Source organism: Microcaecilia unicolor, chromosome 2, assembly GCF_901765095.1.
Source record: "Microcaecilia unicolor chromosome 2, aMicUni1.1, whole genome shotgun sequence".
NCBI classification, from domain to species: Eukaryota; Metazoa; Chordata; class Amphibia; order Gymnophiona; family Siphonopidae; genus Microcaecilia; species Microcaecilia unicolor.
In genome coordinates, this window is record NC_044032.1 from 407,113,484 (window position 1) to 407,131,294 (window position 17,811).

General features: G+C 41.4%; 1 protein-coding gene across 4 annotated transcripts in view; it reads left to right on the top strand.

Annotated features, from left to right (window-relative positions):
- The window catches only part of HERC3 (HECT and RLD domain containing E3 ubiquitin protein ligase 3), a 164,582-nt gene that overhangs the window by 4,182 nt on the left and 142,589 nt on the right, over nt 1–17,811 (top strand). The gene's annotated exons all lie outside the window — the stretch shown is intronic.

Consider the following 17,811-nt stretch of genomic DNA (forward strand, 5'->3'; position numbering starts at 1 on the left):
TGCCAGCCAACGAGTTCTGCTCTCTTTCAAGCCAGGATTTGAGACCTGAAGTAGTCTGCGAAGATGGGCTTTGAGGAAGAGGACTGCTTCATCTAAATATTAAAGCTATAAGAAATTGGCTTTCTGCCTGCCCTGCCCCTTCCCGCTCAGAGTTGGGTGGTCTACAGGTTGGATAGATGTTGCATCCTTTTACACATCTAAAACACGAGAGGATCAGATGGCTTTAAAACAGATTTAGACAGAGGTTGGTCAATGAATGTGGCTTACAGGGGAAAGACTTGTATGCTGCTGGAGAGAAAAACATAAGAATGGGAGACCCAGAAATAGAAGGGACAGCATTATTTTTCTTGGAGGGGGAGGAGTTGTCAATTTTCTTTCTCCTTTGTGCATCTAGCTTCCTTGAGATCTGCTTCTACTAGGGTGTTGGCATCCTGACCTTTTTCATTTGCAATGACCGGAGAGGTCTACCCCTGTTTCAAGTCTCCTGTGATTCAGCCACTGTGGCAGTGGTGTCTGGTCATAAGTCAAGCTGCATTCTAGCACTGGAGTCTGCTTATGCTATTGTGTTATGGCTGATCAACCTAGGGAGAAGCTGCCCCACCGAGGGATCACATCTATGCTAGGTCAGAAAAGATTATGTTCTTACTAAGAAGGATATCCTTTCCAAAAAAAAGGTGTGTAATAGGCATGATAGAGCCAGACACCCACTTCTTATATTGCTAACGTTTGTACGTGGGATTCTTGGCAATTCTGCATGAGTTACAGGCATGGGCTGTGCAGTTGAGATGAGAGGTCCAGAAAAGTACAATCTGTTCTTTCATGCTGCTCCAGTGGGAGAATGCTTTATGGATTTCTGTATGGGATATTTTGTATTTATTTTTTGGAAACTACAGCAGTGGTTTCTTCTGTAACTAGGAGAATGTGAAGGGGGCAGCCATGGAGAACACCAGCCATCCTAGTCAGGGGCCTGAAGACGCCTAGTGCGAAACGTGTTGGGCTTGGAGAGACTTGAGTTGACGGGAGCGTGGATTCACAACGCTGCACTGCAGTGCTACGGTGTTTCTGGACTGAGAGGCTTGTGCCTGCTTCTTTAGCCAACCATGAAGCCGGTAGAAAAATAAGGAGCTTGTAATATTGCACTGCTCAAAGACAAGACTTTTGTGGATTTACAAATGCAGCATCGCTTTTCAGAAGATAAATGACGTTTTTTTGTCAAAGAAAAAACGTAACTCTGTTACGGACTTGTTCAGGACAATTGGTTATGCCCAGGATTGCTATTCTGTATTGCATTTGTATTTTGAGTAAAAAGAGTGGTGGCAATAAGCTCCCTTGAGTTATGAATGGTGGTATGTTTGGTGTTAATTAGTAGTTATATTATATATTTAGGTTGATTTGAGTCGATGCAGTACAAGCAGGAAGTATTTCCACATAAAAGTGTTTATTGCACTAACCATTATAGTAAAGATGGAGAATATTGCAAATGTTTAATGATCTTTGTATTTTTTGACTGGCATTAGAAGCAGTATATGAATATTCATTGTGGATATCCTGGAAACCTGACTGGCTGGGGTGCCTCCAAGACCAGGTTTGGGAACCACTAACATACAGTTTTGATGTTGGGGAAACATACCAGTTTCTGCCTTACAGATCTTACAGCATGGTAAAAGACCAGAGGAGTTTCCAAATGCAGCAAACACCTGTTAGCTCTTTTTCTCCTATATCCTTTTTCTCTGATCATTTCTGACACTGAAGTTGCAGGTGGGGACTGACAGGCAGGCAGGTGAAGTGAACGGACATGTTGGCCAGTGCAGCGTTTAACTCCCAGTGGTGATACTATTGCAAAGTCTGCCTCTAAATCCAAAAACACATAGGTTAAAGGGGAGGAGAATTCACTATAGGCTGTTTCTTCAGCCGAGCTATTTTTTTAGTGAGACTAGCCATAATGAAACGGCTCACTAGTAACGCTCTATACATCATCAATACTCCTGTGATTAACCACCCCTCTACCTAATTCTAATGCTTTTAATTACAAAATCCTATATAATAAAAAGCACCTCCAACATTCTGAAGCTGACTCTGTGGCAGTGTGGGGTTCGTAAGTCTGTAGTTCAGCGTTTCATTGGCTCTCACTGTCCCTGCCCTCACGTCAAGGAAACGGAACGCTGCATAGTTGCTAAGCAAACAAACGTGACGTCACAGGAACGAAGAACCAATCACACAGAACGGAACTTGGAGGAGGGATGTGGAGTGGTTTGAATCTCTAACAAACAATCATATACAGGGAGGTACGAACATCAGTGGAGGCAAGTACACACACACACACACACACTTACTCACTCACTCACTCACTCTCACTCTCTTCTCAGTCTCTCACATGGGCAACTGTATGTTGCATTCTCACGAGTAAGGAGCTCTTCTGATGTGATTGTTAAACTGATTGAAGGGCCTGAACAAGGAAACCTTTTACCACATTGTAACACAGTTTACACAAAAAATATTGTATATAAAGAAATCTTACACAGGTAAACAACAATTACATTCAGAATACAACCGTGGAAACATTAATGGCAGGAACTCATTACATTGCTAGCGCCCATTTCATTACGTTAAGAAATGGGCCTTTTTTTACTAGTATATAATAAAAAGAGTGAGAGAAACTTATGAACACCCCTTCTTCTTGTCCCCCCCCCCCCCCCCCAATTTTTCAAGATTCTCTATACCAATCAACACACCCTAATTAGTGTTCTAGAATAACAAAGAGTCTTAAGTAAATTAAGGTTCTGCACCAGATATAAATAAAACAGACCTGGGCTAAAAATTTTTTTTTTTTTTTTTAAAGAAAAATGCTTATCTCAGCTTGCTGGCTTGCTTATTTTACTCCCAGGTACGTCTGTTTAATACTGTCCCCTCATAGGGATTGACTACATTTTAGAGAAATTTATTGGAGTGTCTCTCCCGTTAGGGATTTATATAGAGATTGTTCAATTCTGGGTCACTAGTGGCAGCCTTTCTCCTGATACCCCCGCCCCCACTGCAGCAGCTTTTCACTGCTGTTGCCTCTAATACTGAGAGAGACTGGGCCGACCAGGAGCAGCACCATTGCAGGAAGGATAACGGGAAAAGGTTTGGGGGGGGGGAGCTGTAGAGGAAGAAAGGGGTGAAACTGGAGGCAGAAGAGGTAGGGTAAAAGGAGAGGGAGTAAAGGAGGTGGAAAGCAGTTTGGGGGTGAAACTGGAGGGTGGGAAAGAGGTCTGGGGCTGTACACAGTGTGAGGGAGGGATTAAGATTTTGCTATTAAGTTATCATGCAGTTCTACACTTGATTTTATTTGGGAGCTTTTTTTTTTTTTTTTTTTGGTGGGGGCCTCAAATGATGATGCTAAGCAGAGCTGCCAAGGTGGAGCAACTGTTGAGCAGGCAATTTCTGCTCCTTATCTCATCTGGGGGTCTCAGTTGGTCAGGAGCAGTCTCCAGTTGCTGCTGCCCCTTAATGGCATACCTGAAAGTGATGCCAGCCCCGATGCTGCCATATCTTTGGATGGCTGCTTTGGGATGGGAAATGGGAGCTTGCAAATGGATGTGGAGCACATAGTTCAGGGAGCAAGGTTTGAACCTTGCAATAGAGCGTGGTGTTGGGGTGTCCATGTCCCATACAAGATCAGGAATTTCCCATCCAGTAAGGGAGGTGTAGTGGCTATGGCTGTGTTAGGAAGAAAACTAAATAAATATTTCTTTAGTAGGGTTTCAGCTAGGCATTACTGAAAGCAAACTTTATCACAGTGTTGCTGTTAGCAGTGGTAATGTGTTATCAGCCTCATGAGGAAAATGCAGTGTCTTTTCTTATTGCACTTGTTCAGAGGTGCTTTTTTCTTATAAGTAAATCAGCTTATTATCAGTCAACACTTTTTTTTTTTTCTAGCTATGCTGAGCTGCTGTCTGTGCTTAGGTGCTTGGTGTTGCTTGCAGCCTTCTAAACCCTTTTGAAGGGGTGACCAAACACGGGGCTCATTTTCAAAACACTTAGCCTTCCAAAGTTCCATAGAAACCTATGGAACTTTGGAAGGCTAAGTGCTTTGAAAATATGATATTATAATTTGTGTATCTGGATTTTCAAAAGGCATTTGACAAAATACTTCATGAAAGACTCCAGAGGAAATTGGAGAGTCATAGGATAGGAGGTAGTGTTCTGTTGTGGATTAAAAACTGGTTAAAAGATAGAAACAGAGATTAGGGTTAAATGGTCAGTATTCTCAATGGAGAAGTGTAGAAAGTAGGGTTCCTCGGGGGTCTTTGCAGGGACTGCTGCTCTTTAACATATTTATACATGATCTAGAGATGGGAGTAACTAGTGAGGTCATTAAATTTGCTGACAGTTACAAGAGGACCTTATGAGACTGGGAGACTGGGCATCCAAATGGCAGATGATGTTTAATGTGAGCAAGTGCAAAGTGATGTATGTGGGAAAGAAGAACCTGAACTATAGTTATGTGATGCAAGGTTCCACATTAGGAGTCACCGACCAGGAAAGGGATCTATGCTCAGTGTGCGGTGGCAGCTAAGAAAGCAAATAGAATGTTAGGTATTATTAGGAAAGGAATGGAAAACAAAAATGAGGACGTTATAATGCCTTTGTATTGCTCCATGGTACGACCGCACCTCGAATACTGTGTGCAGTTCTGGTCACCGCATCTCAAAAAAGATATAATGGAATTAGAAAAGGTACAGAGAAGGGTGATAAATGATAAAGAGGCTGGGACAACTTCCCTATAAGGAAAGCTCTTCAGCTTGGACAAATAGAGGCCTATAAAATAATGAGTGGAGTGTAATGGGTAGATGTGAATTGCTTGTTTACTTTTTTCCAAAAATACTATGACTAGGTGGCAAGCAATGAAGCTACAAAGTAGTACATTTAAAACATCGGAGAAAATATTTCTTCACTGAACATGTAATTAAACTCTGGACTGTGTTGCAAGAGAATGTGGTAAAAGCAGTTAGCTTAACAGGGTTTAAAAAAGTTTTGAATAGCTCCCTAAAAGAAAAGTCCATAAATCATTATTAAAATGGACTTGGGGAAAATCCACTGCTTATTTCTAGGATAAGCAGCATAAAATGTACTATTTTGGGATTTTGCCAGGTACTTTTGTAACCTGGATTGGCCATTCTTGGAAACAGGTTGCTGTCACTTATGTACTTATGTAACTTCCATAAGTATTAAAAGGTATTTAGGTGTGTCCTCTTCAGTGACTGTTTATCTGGGTTCGGAAAAATCCTGAGTACCAGGTTAATGGAATACTTAACATTTTGGGTGTGGTATCAGTCCAGATGCTGGTGGAAAATACACTCAGCCCTGGCAAGAGGGTAGCACAAACCAAAAATCTGTTCCCCCCTGGCTCCAAAAAAGTTTTCTATTCTAGTGCTGAAGATTTTGTTGGTGTTATGTTATGCACTGCTTCTATTCTGCAAATATCATGAATGGTTCATTGTGAATTACAATCGGTTAAAACCAGAAAAATCGACCAAGACAAGCTAATTAATAATGTTATCTAACACCAACATTACAATAAAAATGTCTTGAGAGCCTTTCTAAAAGTGTAATAATTAGTCAAGATCCAAAGTTATAAAGGTAGCATATTCCATACAGAGCCTACTTGATAGTAAAGAGAGGAATTGAACATCCTACGTTTAGCAACCCATTTAACAGAAGGAAAACCCAATAAGATTTGATTTGGGGTTCTAGCTCCAGCTTTCATATGAAGTAGTGTAACCTGATTCCTGAGATAAAGGGGGGAGAATCACCATGTACAATCTTAAATGTTAGCGCACAGAGCTTGAGTTTTGATCTAGTGCATATGGGAAGCCAGTGAAACCTTTGCAATAACAGCAAAGCTGAATCATATTTACTTGATGAAAATATCAATCGGGCGGCTGTATTCTGGACTAACTGTAAGCGTTTAATCAGAGTTTTAGTACAACAAATATATACAACATTACAGTAGTCCAGCCTAGTTGATGATAATGCCTGAACAAATAATCTGAAAGCACTTACTACAAAATATTTACGATTCGCCCTCAATTTTCTCAGCGTGAAAAAAGATTTCTGAACCAGTGATGTTACATGCTTAGAAAATGTCAATGAACTATCTACCTCTACCCCCCAGTAATTTTTGACCATGATTCAAAAGAAAAAAATATTAGCACCAATTGAAAATGATTGTAAGAGCTCAGGTGCATCAGTAGGGCCTAGCCATAAGAATTTAGTCTTATCGCAGTATAATTTTAAACGATTAAACATGAAATCCATTGTTTGATCAGATATACACAAGAGGATATTGAAGCCAACAACGTGGTGGCTCATTCACCTGTCAGTGGAAACAATATAGTAGTATTGTCCGTATTGATATAGTAAGGGACATACAGTCTTTCTAGCAGTTACCCCAAGGGTTGAAGAAGGAGGTTAAATAATGATGGTGATAACAAGAGAAACCTCTGCAAAATACCACATGTGGAGCTCCAGTATGCAGAATAATTGCCATCTTTTTTAACCTTATATAACTCTCTGATGTTAGAAATCCCTTAAACCAATATAACACTGTTATCACAAATTCCTATCTCACTCAACCTAAGTAAAAGGATGTCATGATTGACCAGATCAAATGCACAAGATGGATTGAACTGGACCACCACAGCTCTCGGTCTCTGAACTCAATTGTGCCTTGCCATGAGCAACAATATATGCTATCACAGTCTCAGTACTGTAATTCTTCTGGAACCCAGACTGTGATGAGTGCAAGCAGTTTTTATCAATTAGATAATTATCCAACAGTTGTGAAACATAGCCTTCAATGACTTTTGTACATAAAGGAATTGAAGCAACCGGATGATAATTGTTAGGCGATGTTTTATTTTATTTATATTTATGCGTTCTGATATCCCACTATTATCCAAAAACAAGTTTTGGTTCAAAGTGGCTTACAATTTACATTTTGGTGGAGTTACAATAGTGTTGTGCAATCTTGAGAGGGCACCTATAGTTCGTATGGTTATTCATAGAGTTTTTGAAGAGGTAGATTTGAAGTGGAAAAGGTACTGGTAGCTTTTGTATTCAATTGTAGAGTTTTTATTCATAAAAATGTTACCTAAATTTGATGTGACTTGGGAATAACTAGAAATGTGGGTTTCTGTAATATTGTATTCGTTCATAGCAGTGGTGCTGTATGGTTCTGGCAGAAGGCCCTTTTTCTTTGGGGTGGGATGAGATGTTTCTTCTGCAGATGCAAAAAATAGAAGTCCTCTCTTGGCAATTACATTTCTCAAGCTAAGCTGTGAGTCACACTTTCACTGCAGACTACTAATAAAGTTATTTCAGAGCTGTATTTGGAGTGTGCTAATTTGTGTCAGATCTGCTGCCCTGCAATTTGAGTCAGTGTCATTTTACTGAGAGCCAAACCCATATGCATGTCTAGTGTCTCCAGGTCCTTTCACTGAGTTGCGGTAGGAAGTGTCCTTAGTGTGCCTTTATGTGGGGGTTTTTTCTGTGCATTAAGGCCATTTTTACTGCATCAGTAAAAGGCTGATCTTCCATTTTTCCCCTATTCATGGCCATGTTCTAATGTTGCCATTAACCCCCCCCCCCAAAAAAAAAAAAAATTTCACGTTACTAGCAACACCTATTTTGTAGGTGGTAAAAGCTCACTTGCTAATCCTATGTTACTGCATAAATTAGTGCAGAAATGGCCACTCTACCTCCCCCAGACACAGCCCCTCTCTGTGATGAAATCTAAAATCTTTTTTAGCATGCGGTTTGTGCGCAGGTCACAAAATTACCGTGGGATGCCTGAGTGTGTCGTGTGCTAAGCCATTTTAAACTGCGGAAAGCTAGCGCTTACCACAGCTTAGTAAAAAGGACCCCTCATTGCAGGGGCGTAGCCAGAAAACAGATTTTTGGGTGGGCCTAGGCAAGAATTAGGTGGGCACCAAGTGTTCTCCCACACCCCCACCACCAAAAAAAAAATCTCAGCTAGCGGGAAAATGCTTCTTTTCACCATGTGCAGGTACCGGTATCGTGGAGAGTAGCGTTTTCGTTACCATCAGGGGGAAGACTTCAGCTGGTGGAGCTTGGGATCCCCACCAGCTACCACTAAATATGTGCTACTGTTGGGTGGGCCTGAGCCCTAAGTGGGTGGGCCCTGGCCCACCCAGGCCCACCTGTGGCTACGCTACTGCCTCACTGAGCAAGACATGAGCGCATGCTGCCTGGAAGCACTTGTAGGCTCTGAGAGAGGTAAAGCTCTGAATTCTGGGCCTTAGATCCCCCAGCTTTTGATTTGGCTGATGTCTCATGGGTAGGGAGAAACAGGTGGTTGGTAGCCAAGATAGATTTGTTTCTCATACCAGCCATAATTTTGCTAGGGAAAAGAAAAGCTATGAGCACTTCTGTTTTTTAATGCCTAGAGCTCAATTCATCAAGCTGTCTCTTCATAGATCCAAACTTGGAGAAAAGCCTTCATCAATCAGGTCCCTAGTCAAACATGTTTTTGTCAGAGATGAGCAGCCTTGTGACAGAGAAACTTAGAAATTCAGAATGTACTGTCTAGAATTCCTGGTTTTTCACTCCCAGTCCGTGAGGGCCGCTAATGGGTCAGGTTTTCAGATTTCTCTAATGAATGTGTATGAAAGATTTGGAATTCAACAGATATAGTGGACCTGTAAATTTCTGGTGCATAGTCTTTGGGCAAAACATGACTCATTGATGGCTATCGTACTGTGGGAGTCAATACCAAGGATCTAGAACAATGTTTTTCAACTGTCTCTTGGAGGCACACCTGGCCAGTTGGGTTTTCAGGATTACCACAACGAATATGTATGAGGTTTGCATGCGATATTCTCGTAACATATTCATTGTGGTTCTTACATGGTACTTCTGGAAACCCATCTAGCTAGGTGTGCCTCTAGAAGGGAAAGGGAAATGGGACTTGATATACCACCGTTCTGAGGTTTTTGCAACTACATTCAAAGCGGTTTACATATATTCGGGTACTTATTTTGTACCAGGGGCAATGGAGGGTTAAGTGACTTGCCCAGAGTCACAAGGAGCTACAGTGGGAATCGAACTCAGTTCCCCAGGTTAAAAGTCCACTGCACTGACTAGGCTACACCTCGGGGGGGGGGGGGGGGGGGGGGGGGGGGACAGGCAGGTTACTATGGGAATTTGACATATATTTTAATTTTTCATAAGACGTTTTCTTTTGGTATAAGATGTGGTGTTTTCTGTAGACGTTCAAGAACAAGGGGCCCATGGTATGAATTTGGAAAGAGGAAGCATCGGAGTAAATGTGAGCAAATGAGTTTTCTGGTGACAACAGTGGATGTGTGAAACAGTCTACAAGTGAAGGTGGGAATAGGGCTAGAATTTGAACATTGGACCGATACAAAGGTGAATGTTAGGAACAAGGGAAAGAAGACGGAAAATCGAGTTGAGCTTACAGCTACCTGGTAGCCTGAGACAGCAGTAGACCAGGTGTTCAAAAAAAGTTCTGCCAACCTCTGGGTGGGGTGGGGGGGGGGGGGCGGACAGTGCTTCCTATTTATCTGTGTTTCTAAAGATATAAGCACTTTGGGCGGATGCTGTTCCTGTTATTACTACTTGATCTAGGTGTGTTGCCTCGCATGGCACTATATAAAAATACAGTAAATGACAGGGTGTGACTTTTTTTTTTCTATTTACCGAGCACATGATTTGATGCAGAGCCTGGGAGCACTCTCTTTTCTGCTGATGCTGTCATGAGCCTGTTGGTGACTGGCAAGAGTGCTCATCACGTAGCGATCATGGGAAGAAGCAGAAGTATCAACTTTTAAGAGAAAAACTTCTGTCACCTCACCAACATCAGCCCTTACTGTGCTGCTGTTATTTTTTCTTTTACAATAGCTGTGAAAAAAAAGGAATTACACTGATTAAAAGGGGGATAGGGATGCGGGAATGAGGAGCAGCCTCATTGAATTATTCCTATCGTTCTGTGTTGGTCTTTGTTATGTACATGTGTTCGCATGTCAGTGTGTCCAGAAAAATAGAGAAGCATATTTTCCACCTGGCTTTGGGTTTACCACAATAAGTCTCATCTGCGGTTTGAAAACCTTGGCAATTATGTCTGTTCATTTTAATGTTTTTGTGTGTTTTTATTCTCTTTATGTGTTTGCTGTAATTAAGTGCTTTCTTTCTCTGTAATTACTTACTATCTATTTTTTGTCTGCTGTTTCTGACCGTGAGTGATAGTTTTACTATCGTTTATTGGAGCTCCTTTCTTCAAGGCTGCAACATGGTCTTCAGTCCACACGTTCACATCTCATTACTGCCTTGAGCAGAATCCATATGGGTTCAGAAAAGGTGGTTCAAGTTGTATTAAGGCATCTGGCTTACCAAGGGTGAGATCCAGGGAAACGCCCCTACAGAGCTCATGTCCTAAAGGAGAATGACAGTAACTACGCTTGGGGAAGGGGAGAGAATGAGGGATGGCAACACCAGAAACTCTAGTACCAACCCTGTGTAAAGGTATGATAAGTGATGAGGAATAACCTCTTTATCTTCACAATATAGAAACATAGAAATGGAGAAAAATGTGGGTAGATAAGACTGTATGCAGTCTGCCCATCCATGCCATGTACTCTCCCTATCACTCCCTGAGAGATCCTATGTACTTTTCCCAAGCTCTCTTGAATTTAGGGACTGTTTTCATCTCCACCACTTCCACCAGAGGCCATTCCATGAATTCAGCACCCTTTCCATGAAGAAGTATTTCCTCAGGGTTATTTCTGAGTCTATCTCCTTTCACCTTCATCATATGCCCCCTTGTTCCAGAGCTTCCTTTCAATTGAAAGACTTGCCTCCTGTGCATTTATGCCACATAGGTATTTATGTTTCAACATTTTTATTAGAATATTTGCCATGTCATTATACTTTACAACATATCTTGAAGCATATACATCTCTATCAACTATGTATAACATCAACTTCTCTCAACATCATTTTACATATCACCCTCCCCCACCCCCCTCTTTGAGAGTGAGCATACTGATATGTAATTTATTGATCATAGAAAGTATTATGCAATAAAGTGATATCATCCACTTATGTCTCATGTTTTAATGCTATTCCTAATTATTTTAATTCCGTTCTGTGTCCTTTCTATCACTTTAATGTCCAATGTTCCCATCAACATTATATATCCAACCTATCATTATATACTATCATCTCTCCCCCCCTCCCTCCCTACTTAACCTATTATTTGTATATTGAATCACTACAATTAACACAATTATTGTTACAAAGTGTTGAGAATTCGGCTTCTCCCTCTTTGAGTCATCCCATCCAGGTAACACCCCCAAATTTTAAGGAAATGTATTTTTCGTTTGTATGTTCCTTTCGCTTCTCTGGCTTCCCAGGTCAGCAGCTGATGTATCTGATTGCGCCAGTGCCAGAAGGTTGGTGGATGTATTGAAGTCCAATGCTGCATTATACATTTTCTTGCCACCAAGCACACTTTACGACAAAACATTATTCTTTCTGCTTTTAATCTAGGATATGTATCTCGTATATCCAGTACTAACATCAGTGGATTCATTTCAATTCTACTGTTCACAATAGTAGATAAAAATACAGCTATTTGTCTCCAATACCGTTGTATTAATGGGCAGACCCAGATTGCATGATATAATGTATTATCTGTCCTATTACATTTCAAACAGGTAGCCGTCTGGATTCCCCCCGATCTATACAATTGCACCTGAGTGAAATAAGCTGTATGCAACATTCGAAATGCGCATTCCCTAAGACCTGCCCCTCCTATTATCCTGGGAATATCTTTTATTTGTGTAATAATATTCCATGTTGTCAGTTCTCTTCCCATATCTACTTCCCACCGTTTCCGAAGCTGCTCTACCTCCCTCCCAGGCACCAACTCCCATAGTTTTAAATGTATACTTGATATGGATGGAGCATTCTCAGAAACTGCCTCATAAAACCTACTAATCTGGTCCCCTAATTTCTTATTGAGCTCTTCTCTGTTAAGAGTGCGTAGATAATGATGTAATTGATAATGTGCAAAGTGGTCCTTCCAACTTGCCATCCTTATGGTTTGTAACTGTGTTACCTTTTTTATATGCCCATCGCCCCGTATTACATCCTGCAAATTAACTATGCCATTTTGTTCCCAAGTAACAAATGTTTGGTTCTCTATTCCCGGTAAAAACATTGGGTTACCCCTGATTGTTAATAGTTCTGTGACAGATGGGTCTCCCCCCAACAATTTTCCTAAGAATTTCCACGCGCCCCTGATGGGCAGCAACAGTACACTATGTCTAATTCTGTTGGGCAGCATATTGTTCTGAGTATGTAGTAACGTTATAGGTTTATAGAGAGCAAAGTAAGCTTCTTCATATTCAAGTGGAGTATGAGTTTGAGTGGAAAGTAACCAATCTCTCACCTGCCGTAGCAAGCAAGCCATATTATAATACTTAATGTTGGGAATTCCCATTCCCCCCCTGTTTCCAACCACCCAATAGGAATTGCTGCTGAAGTTTAGCTCGCTTTCCAGCCCAGCAGAAGCGCATCACTAGTTTATAAAAATATTTTATGTCTATTTGTTTAAGTTACAGTGGCAATATCTGAAGGGCATACAACCATCTCGGCAGGATCACCATTCTTGTTAAACGTATCCTTCCCGCCAATGACACCGTTAGGTTACTCCAGGAGTCTAGTTGTTGCATTGTCTGTTCACGTAATCTGTTAATATTTAACCGATGTAAGTCCCTTGTGTTTACCGGAAGCAATATACCTAGATATTTAAAATGGTTCTTTGCCCATTTTAAGGGGAAGTCTGCTGGCCAAAGGCTGTGGGCTTCGCAATTTATAGCTAGGGCCTCTGATTTGTCCAAATTTAATGTGAACCCCGAGTATTCACCAAACTCTCGAAAGATTTCCAGTAAATTATTCAAGGCATCTCTCGGGTTCATTAAAATCACTAAGAGGTCATCAGCAAATGCTGCCACTTTAAATTTCTGTTGTTGTATATCCACTCCAGGCACTGCTGTACACGCGTATATGTCTCTAATTAGTGGGTCTAAATATAACGCAAAAAGTAGTGGTGATAACGGACACCCTTGTCTCGTTCCCCTTCCAATATGAATTTCCTCCGAGAGGGTTCCATTGACCATTACCTGTGCACGAGGATCTTTATACAGTGCTCTCACCGCCTGCACAAACTTCCCTTGTATTCCATATTCTTCCATCACTGAATACAAGAAGGGCCATTCCACTTTGTCAAATGCCTTTTCAGCGTCAAAACTGACTATTAAGGCTTGTTCTTTGATATGTCCCAAGTGTTCCAGTGATGTCAGAATTCGTCTAATATTCTTTGTGACCGATCTATCTTTCACAAACCCAACCTGAGCATCATGTATAATCTTAGGCAAAACTCGGCCTAGTCTATTTGCTAGAATTTTTGCGAATATTTTAGCCTCGTGATTGATTAACGATATGGGTCTATATGATGTTACCAATTGCACATTTCGGTGAGGTTTAGGAAACACTATTATACGAGCTAGGTTCAAGTGTTCCGGCATTCTACCACTTTCTATCCACTCATTAAACACCTTAGCTAATGTAGGTATTATCGATTCTCCCATTACTTTATAGAATTCTGCTTTATACCCATCAGGGCCTGGTGCTTTACCTATTTTACTATGTCCTATAGCACATGTTATCTCATCTTCGCTAATTTCCGCGTTTAGTTGGCTACGGTCTTGCTCTGTTAACTTCGGGGTCTTGATATTTTGCATGTACATTTCCCCCGGGAGTCCGTCTTGCTCCGTGGACCTATATAATTGTTGGTAGTATGTTTGAAATGCCGTTCTGATCTGTTGGTTGGTATGTGTCAGGTTCCCTGTCTCGTTTTTAAGAGCAGTAATGGTTCTGGATGCATATTTAGGGGCAATAACTCGTGCCAAGAATTTACCTCCTTTCCTCCCATGCTTATATAGTTGATAACGATAATAGATTTGGGATTTCACTTCCCTCTCATGAAGTAAAGAGTTGAGGGCAGTTTGTATTTCTAGTATCTTGTCTAAGCCGAGGGCAAGGATTCAAACCATATTGTCTATTTGCTCCCCTAAGTTGTTTCTCTAATCTTAATATTTCCCGGTCTCTTGAACGTTTGTATTGAGTAGTATAGCTTATGATCTCACCTCTTAAAACTACTTTTGCGGCTTCCCAATAGTTAGTATTTTCTGTCACTGACCCCTCATTGAAATGTTTATATTCCGCCCATTTCTCGTGTAGGTGTTCTGTAAACTTCACATCTTTTACTAGATAAGTTGGGAACGTCCATCCCCTTAGCCTCTCTTCATCCTGACCTCCGTTCCAAGTCAAGTATGCTGCCGCATGATCTGAAATGACACATGGTCCTATGTCTGCATCTCTAATTGTTGTGAAGAGTGTGCGCGAAACTAGCAGATAATCTATCCTAGAAGAGGTTCCGTGTGCTCTCGACATATGTGTATATTCTCTTGTCCCTGGATGTAACGTCCTCCAAACATCTATGAGATCTAGCGTTGTGCAAAAATCAGGTAGTCCCCTAGTATTTGTTCGTTGAGCGGTTCCAGTGGGGTGGGAGCGATCTAATTAAGGATCCCACGCCATATTGAAATCGCCCCCTAATATAATAGGCACCGATTCCAATTGCGTAATTTTTGCCACATAGGTATTTAAATGTGTTTCTCGTATCTCCCCTCTCCTCCCTTTCTTCCAACGTTTACATATTGAGATCTTTAAAGCTGTCCCCATTCGCTGTATGACAAAGACCACTGACCATCTTAGTAGCTGCCTTCTGGACTGACTCCATCCTGTTTATATCTTTTTGAAGGTGCGGTCTCCAGAATTGTACACAATATTCTAAATGAGTTCTTACCAGAGTCTTATACAAGGGCATCATCACCCTCTTTTTCCTACTGGCCATTCCTCTCCCTATGCACTCATGCATCCTGCTAGCTTTCGCTGTTGCCTTTTCTACCTGTTTGGCCACCTTAATGTCATCACATAGAAGTCCCGTTCCTCTTTCATGTGCAAGCTCTTCACCCTCTAAATGGTACCATCCTTCAGAATTTGCAGCCCGAATGCATGACCCTGCATTTTTTAGCATTAAATCTTATCTACCAAATTCCAGACCATTCCCATTCCTCTAGGGTCACTAAGACCTTCCTCATTTTATCCACAGCATCAGGTGTATCTACCCTGTGGCAGATTTTGGTATCATCCACAAAGAGGCAGACCTTACCAGACAGCCCTTCAGCAATATTGCTTACAAAAATGTGAAAAAGAACCAGCCAAAGTTTACGGCACACCATTGATAACATATTTTTCTTCAGAATGAGCTCCACTTTCGCTACTCTGTCGTCTTCCACTCAACCAGTTCCTTACCCAGTCAGTCACTTTAGGGTCCATACCGAGAGCACTCAGTTAATTTATTAGTTGTCTCTGCAGAACCATGTCAAAGTCCATGCTATAATCTAAATACACCACATCTAACTCTGTCCCTCGATCCAACTCTCTAGTCACCCAGTCAAAGAAATTAATCGGACTTGTCTGACAAGACCTGCCTCTAGTGAAACCATGTTGCCTCTGGTCCTGTAATTATTGGATTCCAAAAACTTTACTATTCTCTGTTTTAAAAGTGTTTCCATTAGTTTACTTGCCACAGAAAGACTTACCAGCCTGTAGATCACAACCTCTTCCTTAGTGCCGCTTTTGTGTAGAGGGACCACATTTGCTCTTCTCCAGTCCTCCGGGACCACTGCCGACTCTAGAGAAGCATTGAAAAGGTCATTTGGTGGAGCCACTAGAACTTCCCTAGGTTCCATAAGTACCCTTATATGAATGCCATCCGGCCCCATCGCTTTGTCCACCTTTAGTTCAGCCAGCCCCTCACAAATACAATACAGACCTCTGAAAATCATTCAGGGACTTCCACCCCTCCATTCCTATTCGTGTTTGTCTTCTGCAATCCTGGTCCCAGCCCTTCAGCTGTGAACACAGAACAGAAATATTTGTTAAGCAATTCCGCCTTATCTTTATCAGCTTCAACTTATTTATGCCTTTCACCTTTGAGTCTCACAATGCCAGTTTTGCACTTCCTCCTATAACTTTAACATTATCTTAAAAAAAAAAAAAGTCTTGTTCCTCTTCTCCCCCCCCCCCCCCCATTTTATTTTATTGCCAATTTTCTTCCATTTGCATCGTTGCTATGAAGTCATCATAGTTAAGGGAGGGGTGCAGGCTGTATGTGAGTCAGGTTATTAATGTGCCGTAGTGCTGCTGACATGTGCCCTGCCTGGGCATGTTAACAGATGCAGATGCGTGGGGAAGTAAGTCTGGACTAGAGCAGGGGGAGGGTGTGACATGCATATCCTTTATTGTCCACTTACAGCCACATTTAACATCTTATAATTAAATTCTATTCTTTTTTTCTCAATTTTAATTTTTTTTTTTTTTTTAAAGAAAGGCAGCACAGTAGTTGGAGATAAATCATTGGTTAAAAATATGTGGCTTTTTGAATACATAAATGGTTCAGTGGCTCTGGTCTTTTCACCAGTAACACATTTCAAGTGAAGGTTAAGGGTCCCTTTTACTAAAGGGTGGTAGGGCTTCTGCCTCTTTGACGTGATTTGGATGGCTTCCTAAAGGAAAAGTCCATAGACCATTATTAAATGGACTTGGGGAAAATCCACTATTTCTGGGATAAGCAGTATAAAATGTTTTGTACATTTTGGGGATCTTGCCGGGTATTTGTGACCTGGATTGGCCACTGTTGGAAACAGGATGCTGGACTCGATGGACCTTTGGTCTTTCCCAGTATGGCAATACTTATGTACTTATGTACAAATTGGCCCTCCCGCCGGGCTACTGCAGGAACCTGGTAGTAGTCCTGGCCTCTGCAATGTGCCAGCTCCGGCACTAGAAAATAAATTTTTATTTTCTAGCACCAGGGGAGTGCCTGGTGGTAATTGGCACTGCCCATTACCGCTGGGTTATCGCCAGAGCCCTCACCACCTTCGGTAAGGGTTCCCTCAGCAAATGGCTGCTTGCCAATACCTCGGCTTAGCACACAGCCATTTACTACTTTAAAAAACAAACATTTTTTTACCAGGTGGTGGTAAAAGAGGGCCTTGGCGCATGGCAAGCCCTCGCGCCAATGCCACCACAGGGCGCCGTTTTCAGCCGCTTGGAAAAAGGGGACCTAGGTTATGTTTACCCTACAAAAACAAACTTTTTTCACAGACTATTAGGTTGTCTCTGCTTTTCAGGATATTTTGTTGAATTTTACTTGGGTTTAACTGTATGAGAATATCAGGTAGGCATATAGAGGAAGTGTAAATGGTGGGGTTATTAATGGAAGTAAGAGCTGCCTCTTTGGAGTATGCTTTTTTTGGAAAGGAAATTGCTTAGTGGTTTGTGGCTGCTTTTAATTGAAATTGTTACATTATTGTTTATCTGTAATATGATTATTGTAAACTACCTTGTAGCTTTTAGAGAAAATGGAATAAAAATCTGAGACTTAAACAGTTAAGTGCAAGTAGTTCTGTGCTGTGGATGGAAAGGTAGGTGAAAAACCAGATATAAAAAAGAGGAAAGCTAGGAGAGGCTGGTTAGTGGCAGAGGCATGTAGAAAGGGACATATACAAGTGATGATGGTATCTGAAAAGGAGCTGACTCTTGTGGTATAGTTTCCAGTCCAGTTGCCCTCAATAATTCCAGGGAAGACTCTGG